This window comes from Hyperolius riggenbachi, chromosome 3 (genome assembly GCF_040937935.1).
Source record: "Hyperolius riggenbachi isolate aHypRig1 chromosome 3, aHypRig1.pri, whole genome shotgun sequence".
NCBI lineage: Eukaryota > Metazoa > Chordata > Amphibia > Anura > Hyperoliidae > Hyperolius > Hyperolius riggenbachi.
Window position 1 is genome coordinate 45,673,779 of NC_090648.1, and position 19,731 is coordinate 45,693,509.

General features: G+C 42.8%; 1 protein-coding gene across 1 annotated transcript in view; it reads left to right on the forward strand.

Moving 5' to 3' along the window:
• Positions 1-651: 651 nt before the first annotated feature.
• LOC137562589 (proteoglycan 4-like) overlaps positions 652-19,731 on the forward strand; it is a 35,354-nt gene continuing 16,274 nt past the window's right edge. The window contains exon 1 of the mRNA XM_068274078.1: positions 652-767. The gene's annotated coding sequence lies outside the window, so the exon portion shown is untranslated. The remainder of the gene's footprint in view (positions 768-19,731) is intronic.

Here is a 19,731-nt window from a genome sequence, read left to right on the forward strand (position 1 = left end):
ATACACACACACTGCACATAACATATACACACACACTGCACAGAGAGGTTATACTCAGAGATGCTGTTGGGAGGGGAGGACAGGGTTAAGAATGCCAGAAAATTACATTGCAGTAGATGTCAGACAAAAGCAAGGGGGAGCAGAGCTTTGGGCAGAGAGCAGCCAATAGGAATAGAGGACATGGCAGGCTAGACTGGGGGAGGCAGTAGAATTGCACAGAGGTGACACTGAATGGAGGGGATCAGTGCTGGCAGAGTATAGCAGACGCTATAGATCCCTATAGGCCAAGTGCATGCAGTCTATCAGCACATACATGTCTGGGCCGCAGCAGCCAATCACAGCAGCCCTGCAGCCTGGAGTAAATCTGGAAGCTTCATTCATGAAATTCTCCTCTCTCCGCCCCTCCCGCACTCATTCATGATTTCCCAGCTCTTCATTCATCCTCCCCCACCCGCTTTCCCATTGATGAGCCCTCGCGCATGCGCGCCGCCGCCCCGCCTCACCTCCAGCCAGGCGAAGATTCTTATGAATGAACATTGACGTCAGAGGAGGGGGGCCGGGCCGCGGCGTAGCCTGGGCGGGTCACGTGACGAGGGGCTGGGTGGGTATTTAAAGCGTCCGCCGCTGTCCCTGGTGCTGAAATCCGCACAGAGGAAACCGCCAGGCTGATCAGAGAGAGAAAGAGAGAGAGAGAGAGTGAGAAAGAGAGGGACAGCACAGTGACACGGGGAGAGCCTGGGAGACCGTACTGAGACTGCTGACGACAAGTGAGCACCTCTTCCATAGCTCTGCATGTGTGTAACTCACTGCCTGCTCTCTTCCTCCACCATCCCCTAAACTTTCTCCTATCTCTCTATTCACATACACTACATCATCATCATCATCATTATATATATATATATATATATATATATATATATATATATATATATATATATATATATATATATATATATATATTCATATATTTTGAGTCAAGTTTTCTATGCTTGTGTGTTTGTGTGGTATTGTTACTCTGACCTGTGGTTTCAGGTTTATATATGTATGAGTGCGCATATGATTATCATATGATATCATATGCTTATCTATTCTATCTAATGATTATGATTGTATTATGGTGCTTAAGTCATGTTGTTGCTGTGTTTGATTTATGATCTATGATTATTCTTATTTGTATTTCATTTTTATTTAGTGGAGGTTTTTTTATGCTTGGTTGTGTATACATGTGCCTGTAGGCATATAGGATGTCTATGTTACCATTGTATTGCTGCCTCTGTGATATATTAAGTATATCACTTCCTGACATATATATACATGCAACTGATATATGTATGTGGCAAACGTATGTGGAAATTGTGCATCCTCCTCCTCTTCTTCTTCCTCTTCTTCTACGCATATAGATAGATGGATAGGTTAGAGTTAGTGGAAGGATAGACAGGTAGCTAGGCACAGACTGGGAGCTTGAGATATGGGTCGTTAGATGGATAGGCAGATAGATGAATAGATAGATAGATGATTGATAGATAGATGTGATTAATTAACACAGATTTAGTGTAAGCACTTAAGAAGGGGCTAGCTAGTGATTATATGGCAATGGAATGAGTGAAAACTTGGCAGATTATCAGATAGTGTGAAGAATGTGACGCAGGAAATATATATATATATATATATATATATATATATATATATATATATATATATATCAGGTTAATCAAAACATTGAGAATTAGTAGTTTCCATCCAAATTGGGAGGTGTTAAAAATGCTTAAGAACTTAAGTTTGTTAAAATGTGTTAATATTGTTAGTGAGAACTTAAAACAGATGTAGTAATGATAGAAATATCATATAGTCATTATATATATATATATATATATATATATATATATATATATATATATATATATATCAGTATATATAAATATATATATATTAATGTGATATTCTGAGACCTTAATTGCTAGAGTCTGCAAACCACAGATGTTCCTCTAATATAATCTAGGCATAACTATGAAATTAAATTGCCCATTGTTTTTGGTAAAAGTGACGTGGGCGCCTTAATCAGACCAGGGAGGTTTAAATGCAGTTAATGAATGGGGGGAGGGCGGGGAGAGTAATGACGCATGTACTGACATATCTTATTATCATAAGAGCATTAGCCAGTGCCTTCTTCGGTCTTCGTGCACTCGCATTCTGATATACACTGACACGTAGCAGGGCTGCAGAAACATCTGCATGCTCTTTCATGCCATGGAGGTGGGGGTGGGGGGGAGTTAGCTCAGTCCTGTGGCAGTCTTTGACGTGTGCACCTGTTAACCGAGGGGACTGCGTTTACTGGCATTAAAGTTGTTAGAATGTGGACCAAGTTGATAATGGTGTTCCTTGGAGACAGAATTTTCGAGTGCCATGAAGACAAGAATCATCAGGTGTCGGGGGAACGAGACTGAGAGAGCAGGATGGGTTGTATGAGGGATCAATTTTTATCTAGAAATCGATGCTTTAACATGCGTAAGGATCGGAACCAGCGAAAGGAAAACTGCAATTCTCAGATAGAGCTTGTATAAATGCAGTGAACAATATCACAGTTTGAAAACAAATGGATCAACTTAAGTGGGGACCATGCGATGGAATTTCTTCCACAAAATTAAAAGTGATATTACCCTTTTGCAATGTAAACGCTGAAACAAAGTAACGATGGAAGTCTTATCTTTCTAGGGAACAATCATTAACCCTCTGCACTCAGACACTCAATACAAGCTGGAACTCTAGTAATGATAAAAACAACTTGAATGCAAGTTGAATCCGGTTGCACTAAATGGAGGATATTTGCTACCAAAATGGCTTGCATGCAAAAGCATTCAGTGCTAAACCCTTTCACCGGCGTTGAGGTTACCTCCAAGTCAAAAGGGTTTCAACCCACACCAGGTTTTTTTTTTTTATAGACAACATCCATGAAATGTGATATATTTTTTATAACCATAACTTTCACTAGAAAAAAAAATATATATATATAGATATAAAACATTATCTTTTGATTAAGAATGCTCCATATGCAACTTATGTGGGTAATTATTGTAGACGATTTGAAATTCCAGTGAAGCAATGTTGCATTCACGTCAGATACATCATAATGTATCTCATGTAAATATTTGGAAAACTGACTCTACAGGTGCCCATTAACGGTGCAATTTTCCCTTCAGATTTCGATATTTCGACGCAATTTGAACAATTGAAACTAATTTGAAGGCAATTATTGATTGTTCCCTTTTAACTGAATGATTTAAGAAGATATTACATTCAAATTCGATCATAAAATCCAACTTTGGGACTGATTTTTTTTTCCTTTTCCAATCGACCAATAAGTCGTTTCACATTGATTTGTGCCACAAATGGCACAGTTTTCTATACAATTCAATCATAAAAAGTGCGTTGAAAGATCAAATCTGAAGGAAAAATTGTACCTTTAATGGGCAACTTTACACTTTTTCCAAATCGTTTAGTAAACTAGCCCCTCCAATAAAGAGAATGCTGCTGTCACAGCACCTAATTCTGCAACCGAACAGATCTCAAAATTCTCCACCAAATCTACTTGTTTGAGATCTCCTCTGACGCAGGATGTCACACGATTGGCGACTTTGGCGACGTCGTCACACCCAAATCATCGTCCAACTTTAATCACAGCTGTATTTTAGCCGTGGTAGATGCACGAAAATTGCTTACGCACTTTGGACCAGTTAACCGCCTTTCTTGATAGCGACGTGATTAATCACAGCTATGATTAGGGGCTGTTACTGGTCCAAAATGTGCCTAAGTGTCTGGAATTTTTATGTATCTGCTGCTGCCAAGAAATATTGGAGTATTTTTGCCAAATGCCAGTTTTAATGAGAAGGCGATTGGCAGACTTCCTTTGCAGTTTTCTCTGGACTCGACTTCCATAGAGTAGGCATATCTGTTGAGAATGAGTGTAGAGATATATTTTATTCATTGAAGGACCTCTGACATGCTATGGCAAGGATCCCTTGTCACAAAACTGGGACTCAATGGAGCATCAATTTACATACATACATTTACATACATGCCCACACATGCACACACTCACATACAAACGTAGATTCACATGCACACACACACACACACACACACGCACACACACACACACACACACACACTCACACACTCACACACTCACACACACACACACACACACACACACACACACACACACACACACACACACACACACACACACAGACACACACATACATAGAGGCACAATTACCTATACACACACATACCACACATATATACACGCAAACGCAGAAATACATATGCACATATACTGTACACGCACACGCACAAACACACACAAACATACTGATTCACTTACACAAGGGCACAGAAAAGCAGAGTACAACACAAACCGTTCCAATTTAACTGGTTATTTAAGGAAAGTACTCGATATATACTACAGATGTATTTGCACATGGCTTGATAAAATCATTCCCAATCTGTTTAAAGTGAAATATCATTCTTACTAGAAAAAAATCCTAAAAGAAAAAGTTATCAGCTAGGGGGTCCAGTGATACTACCACTGACTGTGAAGCGTGAGGTCGTGAGTTTGAAAAAAATATATATATTTCCATTTTCAGCCAGCCAAATGAGCTGTAAGTGCAGGCTGCATAAGTTTTCTAGCTTGGAATCTGTACTCTTCTGGCTCAATCATTTCCTGTAGGGCAGCCTAGATAGATGCATTCCCCCTCCTGCAAGAGTAATCAGCTGTACAGTGAAGGGGCAAAAGTAGCCTATTTTCTACACCTGCACATACTGACTGGCAGGAAGCTCCGATACTCCCAGTCGCGACACAGCCCAGAGTAGCGGAGCATTTGAATTTAAACATATAAGGTAAGCAATTTGAAATGAAGTTTGACATTCATCTTAAAGCGAAACCTAAGGTGAAAATAAACTGATGAGATACAATTACATTTATCCTCCTCCTCCTAAAAATGACTATTTGAAGTATTCCAGGGGTTTCTTTTATAGTTAAACATTCACAAAGTAGGTTGAATGTTTTATGGTCTCTAATCAGTGGCAGCCTATTAAGTGTCCCAGAGTTAGAAAAAGGTCAATAGTTCATGTATTTTATCTCTCCCTGCCATCAGAAGTTGTATTCTGCCAGGAAAACTTTTATGGCTGTAATTTGCTTATCAGTGAGCTTCACTATATTCCCGACAAGCTGCCGACGAGACAGAAACTGTCACTTCCATGCTTGAATATTAACTATTTCAGGCAGCAAAATAAAACAAGTAAAACAGCCTGGTTATTAATAGGTTTTGTACTGTACATATACATGTTTATCTCATCATGTCACATGTCGTCTTGGGTACACTTTAACGATAGTAAAGCCGAACCAAAGGGATCACTTGTTTCTCAGTAAAAGTGGAATTTCACTTTAAATGGCTGTAGATCTGCCGACATCAAGCCAACAAAAGCTGAATTGGGGAAAAACCAATTATGACTGACTGTACCTATATTTTTCTTTGTAGGCTTTGGAAACTTAAAGTTTCTTCTTCAGACATGAGACAGAGCTGGCTGAGAATGGAATCCAGTTCTGTATCATTCCTGAAGATGAAAAGTTGAGTTTCAAAAGCCTGCCAGAGGACCATTAGTATTTATTAATGGTATCTCCCAAATCAAATTTTATTGGTTTGACGTCGGCAGATCTGCATCATGACTCACACTGGACCGTTCCTCGCTCGTCCGTTAAACGGTTGAAGGACATCCAACCAGGAGACGACATACACATATGAACTGTGTAAGCAAAGCTACCCAGGGCTGCAGAGGAAAGCTCAAAAATGTTAAAGAGGCCCTATAGTGACCTGTATATTGGAATGCAGTAAATGATGCAGGATACCAATGTTTATACTAATTTTCCTGGTTTTAGCATCAGAACCCCTTCCTATATCTATATATTGCTGTATATTGGTATGAGACCCTGCCTTCCCAGTGACGGTTAGCCTAGGCTGTTTAGCTATGTGAAATGTTCTGGGAGACCAGGGCCCATAAGAAATCTGTGTTTTCTCCTAGGTGATATTTTTATAACTTATATAAATTAAATAAAATGCCTTTCAATCCACCAGCAAGCAAGAAAATACTCAAAATAATTTTGATAGTACTTTTTTTCACCTAGTTTTTGGTACTTTTTCTAACGCAAAGTACCGAAAAGTTATTTTAAAGAGAAGGTAAAAAATGATCTCCTAGGATAAAACTTAGGAGAAAAAAAAGTGAATTGCATGAGGGCCCAAGTATATTGTCTACTGGTCTCCCAGTAGAAACATTCCGCTGAGATTGCCCGACAGAACTAAAGATGTTGCCATCTGTCATAAATTTCAGAATGTAAATCAGGGAGAGGAAAGATTCTTCAATGGGCAAACACTGACTAATTTGACTAATTTAGTCAAATACTGCTCTACCCGGCCAAAGGATGCTTCAGAAGTCTTCAGGGAGCCCGAGTGCTCCTGAAGAAGGGCGGCCCTGTACTGCGCCTGCACAAGCACGCTCTCTTGCACGCTCACGCCTGTGCAGTATGGAGCTGCACGTCTTCGGGAGGACACGGCTCCCAAAGACTTCCAAATACTCTTTCGGTGGGGGATTGAAACGGGGGGAGCCAGCACGGGATAGAGAAGACGGAAGGCTCTATACGACCCAGAGCCTTCCCTCTCCTTAGGTAAGTATTTGCTTCATTTTTTAAAAAATGTGGTTCCCATTCACTTTAAGTCATGAACTATTACCATGCAGAAGTAGAAAAAACAATTCCGATCAGTGCCGAGGATTTCAAACATTGGGCCTTATTTAGTTCACTTTTTTGTGTAAGTTTTCTCCTAGGAGATAATTTTTCATCTATTTGAAAAACCTTGCGGCACTCGAAATTGAAAAAGTACCAACACGTTGGCGAAAAAGTACTGTCAAAATTACTCTGAGCATTTTCTTGCCTTCTAGTTAAAAGGCATTTATTTTGAATTAAAAGGCATTTAAATTGAATAAGGGCCATTAGAGTTTTCTCCTAGGTGATATATTCACACCTCTTGGGCCAGATGCAATTCACTTTTTCTCCTTAGTTTTCTCCTAGGTGATACTTTTAAATCTGTCAATAAAATGCCTTTTAAACCATTTACATACAAGAAAATACTCAAAATAATTTTGATAGTACTTTTCCACCTACTTTTTGGTACTTTTTTAATTGCAAAGTGCCAAAGAGTTATTTTAAACAGAAGATGAAAAATTATCTACTAGGAGAAAACTCCACAGAAAAAGGGAATTGCATACGGGCAGCACGGTGGCGTAGTGGTTAGCTCTCTCGCCTTGCAGCGCTGGGTCCCTGGTTCGAATCCCAGCCAGGTGAACATCTGCAAGGAGTTTGTATGTTCTCCCTGTGTCTGCGTGGGTTTCCTCCGGGTACTCCGGTTTCCTCCCACATTCCAAAAACATACAGATAAGTTAATTGGCTCCCCCTAAAATTGGCCCTAGACTACAGTACTTACACTACATAATATAGACATATGGCAATGGTAGGGATTAGATTGTGAGCTCCTTTGAGGGACAGTTAGTGACAAGATATATATATATATACATTGTACAGCGCTGCGTAATATGTCGGCGCTATATAAATACTAAATAATAATAATACTGGCCCTTGGCTCATATGCAATTTGTCTATTCCTTAGAATATTCTAATAGGTGGCAATTTTTTATCTTCTATTAAAAATAACTTGCCAGCACTTATCTGCACTTCAGCTACATGACAATTATATGAATATAGGTACAATAAATCTCATAGTTACATAGTTACATAGTTATTTGGGTTGAAAAAAGACATACGTCCATCGAGTTCAACCAGAGAACAAAGTACAACACCAGCCTGCTCCCTCACATATCCCTGTTGATCCAGAGGAAGGCGAAAAACCCTTACAAGGCATGGTCCAATTAGCCCCAAAAGGGCAAAAAATTCCTTCCCGACTCCAGATGGCAATCAGATAAAATCCCTGGATCAACATCATTAGGCATTACCTAGTAATTGTAGCCATGGATGTCTTTCAACGCAAGGAAAGCATCTAAGCCCCCTTTAAATGCAGGTATAGAGTTTGCCATAACTACTTCCTGTGGCAATGCATTCCACATCTTAATCACTCTTACTGTAAAGAATCCTTTCCTAAATAAATGGCTAAAACGTTTTTCCTCCATGCGCAGATCATGTCCTCTAGTCCTTTGAGAAGGCCTAGAGACAAAAAGCTCATCCGCCAAGCTATTGTATTGCCCTCTGATGTATTTATACATGTTAATTAGATCCCCTCTAAGGCGTCTTTTTTCTAGACTAAATAAACCCAGTTCATCTAACCTTTCTTGGTAAGTGAGACCTTCCATCCCACGTATCAATTTTATTGCTCGTCTCTGCACCTGCTCTAAAACATAATTTTCATCATTTTCAAAACTGAGCAGCGGACACAGATCAGAGAAGAGGGCAGAAGTGGCTGGAGCTATGGAAAGTGTCCTCATAAATTAGGATTCAACCAGTGCTTCTGAGCGCTCTCTAATGGATCGTCTGGCCAGTGCCACCAGAATTTCAAACAGTGGGCTGAAGGCAGACAACACATTAATTACACTCAGCAGATCGGTCCTTATATTAGAAGACTCTCATCCCCACAGATTTGTAGGACTAAAGATATCTGACCCAGCTCAGTAAAGCCTGAAGCAGTGATGGCTAGGGCCACGAGTGGAGGCCAAGAGACTACCCACAAAAACATCTCAAATGAGTGGGTTTGAAGCCCAATTGAAGACAAAATTGAACTAGGAAAATTCTCAGAACGTTCATGATAAGTAGTTGGAAATCAGACCAACCAAAAAAAAAAAATGCGAAACCCACTGAGTAGCTCCGCTTGCCTGCAGCTGTGCACCCGTCTATAATGCAGCCTTATAGCACACCTGAAGTAAGAGGAATATGTAAGCTGACATAATGATTTACTTTTAAACAATTCATATTGTCCTGTTGATCCACTGCCTCTATGCTAGAAGGCTATTATAATCTAGCTTCCTAGTGTGCAGCAATGTAGAATGCAGGAGAAACAGACCCTAATACTTAGCCGCAGACCCTGCAGATCTGATGTCGCTGACTGTAGTCTGAATGGATGCATACTTGTTTTAGATGTGTGATTCAGATACTACTGCATCCAAAGAATCAGCAGGACTGCCAGGAAACTGGTATTGTTTAAAAGGAGCTTCCATAACCCTCTCACTTCAGCTTCCCTTTAAAACTGCTATTGCCTGGCTATCTGCCTTTTACTGATTAACTTCTTACAGTCGCTCACCACCAGGCATCCTGCAAACCACTACTTAGTTCTCTCCTTCTCTATAAAATAATGTTTCAGCACTTTTCAACTAAAAAAAATAAATATAAAAAATCACTTAGATAAGATTTTCTTGGTCAACTTGATTTTGATATTACCTTCCGCACCTTATTTTGGTACTTTTAGCATTCTAAATGATTTCACAGAGCAGGATAACGACCTTTTGAACTTTCCTCTGCAGAAAAAACAAAATACAGTGACAGACAGTTGAGATAATAAGCTTCAGACGACAGAGCTCTTTGCAACTTTAAAAGTTGTAAAGCTCAGATAAGCTCTTTTGTATAGATGACAACTGAAGTTTCTTAAAGGGATACTGTAGGGGGGGTCGGGGGAAAATGAGCTGAACTTACCCGGGGCTTCTAATGGTCCCCCGCAGACATCCTGTGCCCGCGCAGCCGCTCACCAATGCTCCGGCCCCGCCTCCGGTTCACTTCTGGAATTTCTGACTTTAAAGTCAGAAAACCACTGCGCCTGCACGCCCGTGTCCTCGCTCCCGCTGATGTCACCAGGAGTGTACTGCGCAGACACAGACCATACTGGGCCTGCGCTGTGCGCTCTTGATGACATCAGCGGGATCGAGGACACGGCAACGCAGGCGCAGTGGTTTTCTGACTTTAAAGTCTGAAATTCCAGAAGTGAACCGGAGGCGGGGCCGGAGCATCGGTGAGCAGCTGCGCCAACACAGGATGTCTGCGGGGGACGATTAAAAGCCCCGGGTAAGTTCAGCTCATTTTCCCCCGACCCCCCTACAGTATCCCTTTAACTCTTCCTGTACTGGAAACAATATGAGGCTCATATCTCTGCTGCTAATGTTTTATTTCTTAGCTGTACTATACATACAAATCTTTCTATCATGAGTCTATTTTCCATTCCGATTCCCTTTAAAAGGCATTTTGGCCTTTTGCTGCACGAAAGTACTCAGAATAATTTTGATAGTACTTTATCACCTACTTTTTGGTACTTTTTTAGTTGCAAAGTGCTAAAAAGTAATTTAAAAAAAGATTAAGAAAATTTTGAAGATTAAAAATTACCTCCTAGGAGAAAACTCAGGAGAAAAAGTGAATTGCTTATGGGCCACAGGGCCTTATTCAATTCACATCTCCCTTTAAGTTTTTTTTCCTGGGTGATAATAACCTTTCATCTTCTGTTTAAAGAGACTCTGTAACAACATTTTCAGCCTTATTTCTTCTACCCTATAAATTCCTATACCTGTTCTAATGTGGTCTGTCTTACTGCAGCCTTTCCTAGTTGCACAGTGGCTGTATTATCTGTTATATAATCTAATCTTCTTTCCTTTGCCGTCTTTGTCGGCTCAGACAGGAATGTGCTGCTCTGCTGTGATAGGATAGAAGTTATGCCCACCCTCTCCATGCCCCCTGCAGGCTCTGTATGAGTCACAGACTGAGCTTCTCTGAGCCTATCACACGCTGGTTAGCAGCCATGTCTTTTGTTTGTAAACACTGCCTAAAACTGCCAATTGCAAGCCAGGATTGCAGCAGGGAGGGGCAGAAACAGCACAGAGGGGCCCAGGAGAACATCATGAATAGAATGGTATGCTTTTTATTGTAAGAATTTTAGAGTACAGATTCCCTTTAACCACTTGATGACCCACCCTTTACCCCCCCTTAAGGACCAGCGCTGGTTTGATTGATCTGTGCTGGGTGGGCTCTGCAGCCCCCAGCACAGATCAGGGTGCAGGCAGGGAGATCAGATTGCCCCCCCTTTTTCCCCCCTATGGGAATGATGTGCTGGGGGGGTCTGATCTCTCCTGCCTGCTGTGGGTGGCGGGGGGGGCACCTCAAAGCCCCCCTCCGCGGCGAAATTCCCCCTCCCTCTCCTACCTGCTGCCTCCCCCTGGTGTTCCGGGCTGCACAGGACGCTATCCGTCCTGTGCAGCCAGTGACAGGATGTGGTCTGTCACATGGCGGCGATCCCCGGCCGCTGATTGGCCGGGGATCGCCGATCTGCCTTACGGCGCTGCTGCGCAGCAGCGCCGTACAAATGTAAACAAAGCGGATTATTTCCGCTTGTGTTTACATCTAGCCTGCGAGCCGCCATCGGCGGCCCGCAGGCTATTCACGGAGCCCCCCGCCGTGATTTGACAGGAAGCAGCCGCTCGTACGAGCGGCTGCTTCCTGATTAATTAGGCTGCAGCTGGCGACGCAGTACTGCGTCGCTGGTCCTGCAGCTGCCACTTTGCCGACGCACGTTATGAGTGTGCGGTCGGCAAGTGGTTAAAATTACTTTTCAGCACTCTGCAATTGAAAAAGTACCAAAAAGTAGGTGAAAAAGTGTTGTCAATATTATTCTGAGTATTGTCTTGCTTGCTGGGGGCTTGAAATACATGTTATTGATAAGATGGTAAAATATCACTAAGGAGAAGCAGGAACTACGCGGCTCAAAGCTGGTACCGAGATCAGCTGTCTCGATACCCAGGTAGCTAATGGTGACCCAGAACCATTTGTAAAGTATGAAGGTCTAAAAAGACCAAAACGACTAAAAATGCTTAAAGGACCACTATCGCAAAAATAGTAGGCAGTTAAAATTTGACAGAACTGACAGGTTTTGGGCCAGTCCATCTCCTCATGGGGGATTCTCAGGGTTTTCTTTGCTTTCAACAGCATTTCCTGAACAGCAGTTGCAAAGTCTAACTGACAAAATAGTGTACAAGTGAGTGGAGAGGCTGGCCGGTATCTGACTATTTTAGCAGTTATTCTGCTGTTCAGGAAATGCTGTTGAAAACAAAGAAAACCCTGAGAATCCTTCACGAGGAGATGGACTGCCCCAAAACCTGTCGGTTCTGTCAGATTTTAACTGCCTACTTTTTTAGCAGTAGTGGTCCTTTAATACAATTTTGCCTTCTTAAAACAGAAGGTATTTGCAATAATTCATCTTTGTGTGAGCCACTGTGGTTTCCTATGAGGCATCACTCTCAAATATGCAAATCATGGCTTTTACTGTAATTCAGGAATGCTGGGAAACATAGTCGGGCATTTATTATTCTTTCTACTTTGGGAGTCACATGGTTAACCCGCTGGCTGAATCCAGAGTGGAGAGGAAGTAGGCTGTACGGCGGTGGCAAGCTCAATTGACTCATAAAACATGTATTCTGTCTATTGCTTTTCTTCTATATACCAATTATATTCACGTATCGTCCTGACTGCTCTTACATAGTTACATAGTTATATAGTTATTTGGGTTGAAAAAAGACATACGTCCATTGAGTTCAACCAGAGAACACAGTATAACACCCGCCTGCTCCCTCACATATCACTGTAGATCCAGAGGAAGGCGAAAAAACCCTTACAAGGCATGGTCTAAATAGCCCTAACAGGGAAAAAAATCCTTCCCGATTCCAGGTGGCAATCAGATAAAATCCCTGGATCAACACCACTGGGCATTACCTAGTAATTATAGCCATGGGTGTCTTTCAACGCAAGGAACACATCTAAGCCCCCTTTAAATGCAGATATAGAATTTGCCATACCTACTTCGTGCGACCTGTGGCAATGTAATCTACATCTTAATCACTCTTACCGTAAAGAACCCTTTCCTAAATAATTGGCTAAAACGATTTTCCTCCATGTACAGATCATGTCCTCTAGTCCTTTATAAAAGCCTAGGGACAAAAAACTCATCCGCCAAGCTTTTATATTGCCCTCTGATGTATTTATACATGTTAATTAGATCTCCTCTAAGGCGTCTTTTCTCTAGACTAAATAAACCCAGTTTATCTAACCTTTCTTGATAAGTGAGACCTTCCATCCCACGTATCAATTTTGTTGCTCGTCTCTGCACCTGCTCTAAAACTGCATTATCTTTCCTGTAATGTGGTGCCCAGAACTGAATTCCATATTCCAGATGTGGCCTTACTAGAGAATTAAACAGGGGCAATATTATGCTAGCATCTCGAGTTTTTATTTCCCTTTTAATGCTTCCCAATTTTTTTAGAATTTAGTTTTCTTAGTTTGGTGTTTGGTTGAACTATTAAGCATGTAACATAGAAAAACAATAGGGGTAGAGATAAAGTGCTAAAAAAAAAACATGATGGAGAACGGATTAGTAATGATCAAAATTCACGTAATTTTCGGAATTACAGCGATACGTAATTACCATTCGTACATTCAACTGATTTTGTGTAATTCATTGGTAGTTTTGCGTATTTTTCACGTAATTTTCACATAATTTCGTGCCGACTCTAGTGGTTAATAGCAAAGCCCCCATATGTACTGTTGTCACCAAAATTGCTATGGTTCCTAATTACGTTTACAAACAAAATTAATTACGATTTCATTACGAAATTTTGCATTACGATTTTGCATTGTTATTGTGAACCACGATGCAAAATTACAGTTATGCAAAATTTGTGCTTGTCACAAGAATGGATAACCAGTGATAAGGGCCGCAATGGTGCATAGCAGGCAGTAGAGGCTATAGTAACATATTGGTGAAGTACGGTGGCTGACTTGCTATCAATTTTGTTAAACAATCTGGTCTCCATCTCTACTTTAGCAAATCACTGTTTGTGGTTTGTATGCTCTCCTCAATTTTTTGGGGAGTTCCTCAATTTCCTCCAAAAATGAAACAAACACTGATACTATCTATGAGCAGCACTGTGGCGTGGTGGTTTGCACTCTCACCTTGAAGTGCTGGGTCGAATCCCAGACAGGGCACTATCTGCACGGAGTTTGTATGGTTGTGTCTGTGTGGGTTTCCCAAAAGAAAATGGGATAAATGGCTCCTCAAGGGGGACCTGGGAAGCCTCTGGCTTCCACCTATAAAGGTTAGTATCTATTTTTAAACTTTTATTCTGCTTTATGTATCTAAGCCGTGTTTAATATACTTTGAAGCCACACCTATTATTGCTGTCTATTTGGCTCCTACGCAGAAAAATGATGAACTGATTCAGCTATCCTGCTATGATAAGTGTTTGCACAGCCGCACAAAGGTTTCATGGCTTCTAAATAGTTTTCAGAAAACTGCCGATTGGGAAGATACAGGGCTGGTTTATTAACTCTTAGGTTTAAAGGAAATGTCAGCCAAAATAACCTAACCCCGATCTACTCGCCTGGGGTTTCCTCCAGCCCCTTGCAGCCGACATGTTCCATGCCGCAGCTCCGCTCTTAGCCGCCAGCCTGGGGTCCCCGCCGGTGCAGAGGCCGACCTCGCGAGGTCATCCTCTACTGCGCCTGCACGAGTGCCGCTGTCAATCACTTGCACGTGGGCTTGAGTGTGTTGCACAGGTGTAAGTGCAGAACACTCTAGGCCCAGTAAGGTAAACTGCTATTCCAATCCGATCAGCTTGATGGGATCAGTCTGCAAAAAATGGATCAATTCTATTAATCTGATCAAATTGGTTAGCAGTCTTCTTCTATTAGTGGGCCTGACAAGTCATTTCCAATCAATTGAATCAGATGATCGATTGTCCGTGGGATATACTGTTTACGGACACCTTAAGCGGACATTGTCAATATGATGGTGTATATGAGCACTTAGTTGGGGTTGGGGTGCAGGGGTGGGGTAAAGGGGTAAAGTGACGATCTTTATTTAAAGGACATTTTAAGTGAAATTTAAAGTGTTCAGTTACTCACCTGAGTCTTCTTCCAGCCCCCTGAAGTCCTCCTGGTCCCTCGACATAACCAAAAAAATGACTAACCCTAAGCCAATGCTTGATGATCATACATAGTTATGAAGTACTCCCAACAAATATATATATGTGTCAAGGGCTACTTGATGTGATGTAATGTAACTTGATGTTACTTGAGTAATGTAACGTGAGCAGTAGAGGTAATTTCTCATATATATGGCCATATGCAATTCACTTTTTCACCTGTGTTTTCTCCTAGGAGATAATTTTTCATCTTCGATTTAAAATATCTTTTCAGCAATTTTCAACTAAAAAAGTACCAAAAAGTAGGTGAAAATGTACTATCAAAATTATTTTGAGTATGTTCTTGCTTTCTGGTGGCTTAAAAAGCATTTTATTGACAAGTTTAAAATTATCACCTAGGAGAAAACTCAGGAGAAAAAGTGAATTACATTTGGGCCATAGTGTCGGATATCATGAAAAACGTAAATTGATGTGTAAGCTTCTGTGGCAACAGCCTTGGCACTGGGACATCCATGTAGTCTTGGCAGTTTTTATTTTGGCATTGAGTGGTTTTGGTGGCTGCAGGTAATCTTGGCACCTAGGATGTGGGTACTGGACTTCTTTGCTAGCTGAGTTTTTTGGGGGGTTTTCCTTACTGTGGGGACTGGGGTGACAGTAAAGGTTAAGTGCTGCGGTGTGAGAGGGGCAGGGCTGGATTTACCATAAGGCACTGTAGGCATGTGCCTATAGGCGTCTGATGTGGCAGAGGTGGCTCCCCTCGCTTCTCAAATGTTCCCTCTCTCAGCAGAGCAGAGCGATGCCACTCACCACCCGGCTGCAGTCCGGCAGCCACTGGCACGTAGTTAGGGGCGGAGATCCGAGGCTTAATCAGTGCCTCCTGTGAAAGTGAGTGAATGCGTAAGGGAACCTGTTGAGGGAGATTGCTAGGATATCAGGAGAATATACAAATATACATTGGGTGAGGGGGTGGGGCGGTTGGAGCAGGTAGGACTTCCTGTGGCATGGTGAGTATATACTTTCATATATGGCTAGAGTATTATGTTGGTGGAGATTTCTAGAACATGGAGAGGATATATTATTTTACATGGTTGGAGGATGTGGGGGGTTATGATGGAGTACACTGCTAGTACATGAAAGGAATATACAATTTTACCATACCTCCCAACTTTTTGAGATAAGAAAGTGGTACACATAAAGACACACCCCTGCCACGCTCCTAGTTATGCCCCACCACACCCCCTAGTCACGCCCCTGCTGCACCCCTAGTCACACCCCTTGTCACGCCCCTGCTACACCCCCTAGTCACACCCCTACCACACCCTTAGTCATGCCCCTGCTACACTCCTAGTCACACCCCTTGTCACGCCCTGTCACACCCCTTGCCATGCCCCTGCCACACCCCTAGTCACGCCCCTGCCACACCCCTAGTCACGCCCCTGCCACAACCCCCTAGTCACGCCCCTGCCACACCCCTAGTCATGCCCCTGCTACACCCCTAGTCACACCCCTGCCACACCCCCTAGTCACGCCCCTGCCACACTCCTAGTCATGCCTCTGCTACACCCCTAGGCACACCCCTTGTCACGCCCCTGTCACACCCCTAGTCACATCCCTGCCACACCCCTAGTCACTGACACCAGATAGACTTCAGGAGCAAAAGACAAAGTTTTAAGATTCAGATCACGCTGCTCCTCTCATCATCATTAGTTGTCTGACACTTGAAAATAAAAAAAAATCAATTTAAAGGATGGGATTGGGAATAAAGTTTAGAGTTAGTTAAACACATTTTCCAGTAGAACAATACATATATTTACATAGATCTGTACATCGGTCCTGAAACAGGGACACATGAGGGAGAAGGGGGGATTTGGCTCCCAAAGAGCAGTGGCGTAGCTAAGGAGCTGTGGGCCCCGATGCAAGTTTTACAATGGGGCCCCCCAAGCACTCTATACATAACAATTGATACGGCGCACCAAAACCTGACAATGGCAACTACAGTGTCAGAGGTGCAAGAGGGGGATGGGGAAGAGCTTGTTAATGATTACCACTACTCAATGTATATATAGAAGTGATTATTATGAGCACAGGACCAATAGAGAGCTAATACTGTAGTTGAGGGAGGGCCCTTCGGGGCCCCTCTGGCCCAAGGGCCCCGAAGTGGTCGCTACCGCTGCACCCCCTATTGCTACGCCCCTGCCAAAGAGGGACTGTCTCTCTGAAAAAGGGACAGTTGGGAGCTATGTTTTCCATCAGTGAAGTTGGTCACAGCTGTGCACAGCAGGAGATAGAGATCACAGTAATGCAGAGTAGGGGATAGAGAGCAATCAAGGGCAGTGATAGCAATCAGGACAATAAACAGCAGGTGATAGAGCCCGCAGTGGATGCTGAGGACAGAGATCGGGTAGGGTCCAGATCCTGCACACCTGACGGCCAATAAAGTACAATGGAGAGTCCACAGGCTCGCCTCCCACCACCACCACCACCTTTTCCCAACACAAGTCTTTCCGAGCAACTATACAAAGCTGACTATGGCTGTAAGCTGAGGGTCCAGCTGTTCACCAGACATCCGATATATGAGCAGCTAAAGTGGAGACAACAATTATTAGGCATTAATGAGGAATTGAACTTCATCCCAATCAGTAGCTGATACCCCCTTTCCCATGAGAAATATCTACCTTTTCTCGACTAGATCATTGAGGGGGCGTCTGTATGGCTGATATTGTGGTGAAACCCCTCCCACAGTGTGATGTCATGACCTTGGTCTTGACAGTTTCATGTCTGGAAACCTTGTTGCATTGTGGGAAATAACGGCTTTTTTCAACTGCTAAGCAAGCAATATCTCCCTCTGTGCATAGAACTTCCAGAAAGGGCCAGTGCACACCAAAAATCACTAACGTAATCCCAAACGCTAAGCGTTTTTATAAGCGATTTTTCTAAGTGATTTTTCTGTCTGTGAACCTCGTTGCATTGTGGGAAATAACAGCTTTTTCCAGCTGCTAAGCAGCCAGTATCACCCTGTGTGCATAGAACTCTCAGAAAGGGCCAGTGCACACCAAAAATCATTTTTAGAAGTGATTTTTTCTAAGCAATTCCAGGCATATGCCTCGTGATTTCTGGAGCGTTTTGGTGTAGAGATTTTTTATTTTTTTGTACAGTTTGAGCTGCAGGTGAACAACTTTTGCAAAATAAAAAAAAAATTCTTGGAATATCGCATTTTTAGAGCGATATTCCACTTTTCCTATACTTAACATTGAGGCTGAATCGCTTCAGAAATGCTGCAGAGCTCGCCTTTGCGTTTGGGAAAAAAAAAATCACATCGCTCTGGCATGATCCATCCCATTCAAACACATTAGCCAAGCGCTTTTCAAAGCACTACCGTTTTTAAAAGCGATCAGAAGCGCTCTTGGTGTGCCGCAGCCCTAACAAACATTCCGCACAGATCACCTGGCAGAACTAAAGATGTCACCACCAGTGATACATTTCAGAATGTAAATCAGGGAGAAGAGAGATTTTACAATGGGCAAACATGGACCAAATGATCTATAAATAAATATAGTAAACAATATTGTAAACAAAAAGCAATTTTATCCATTTTTTTATTTTCACTACAGTGTCTCTTTAAGAGGCATCTTATTCTTTGTAGCGATCAGCTACTTGAATAAACCTCTTTCCTATAAAGAATTCTCTGCCATATTGGTAAGTGAATTCCCTCCACAGAACCTGCACTCTCAGATATCTGCATTAAACAGTTAAGCTTTTGGTTAGGACAGAGTGGGTGTGATTCCCTCTCCCTTCCAACATGGAAGGCGGCTGGGTATCCCCATTGTGAGTACTAGCGGAGGGGAATCCTCCCTTCCGTTTGGCGGGGGCGCAGACTCCCACACAGTCTCTTCCTCTGCAGTGTCTGATGCAGCATCCTCCTGCACACACATCGGGGCCGACTCGTGATAGGTGGAAAGGGAGAAGCCACAACATCCTCTTCCCAGGTTCCTATAGAAACAGCACATTTAGCAAATGGGATGTCTCCAGGGGACCCAGGCGTGCTCTGTTCCTGTATCCATGCACTCCCCATGTAAGGACAAGGCGTGCTGCAACAACAGATTGAGAGTTAAGAGGATTGCGCAGGAGGGGGAGGGGGAGGGGATGTCACAGGGAATCCCAGTTTTGTCAGGCTGTGCTCAGTGCGTGACATTGATCCAGATACAAGAGGCTGATGTTCTCTGGCAAGTGACAAACCGCTCTCCTGAGAGGGATTCTGCCAGACGAGGGTAATCCCAGCCAGAGAAGGAGACGGGAATGTTTGAACATGGATCTAATGGCACGATACGCAACCTCTGGGGCTACACGGCACTGCAGCACAGAAATATAACTCCTCTCTATGTTACATAAAAGGCAGCCCGTGTAAGCCTGGGCATACTATTTACGGTAGATCCTCGGTTATCCAGCACCAGCGGGGATCGGCTGATGCCGGAGAAGTGTGCTTTCTATTTGCTTGAGGCTCAATGTTAAAGAAAATCTGTAAAAAAACACCCCCCCCCCCATTTCAGAATACCTACCTCGGGAGGGGAAAGGCTCTGGATCCTAATGAGGCTTTTCCCGTCCTCCTCATCCTCCGGGATCCAGTGTTGGCAGCCCCTGAATATTTTTCTACCGCGATCCTGCGCAGGTGCAGTAGCGGCTTTCTGATCGGGCTTAGATGGAAATAGCAGAGCCTGATCGGGTCAG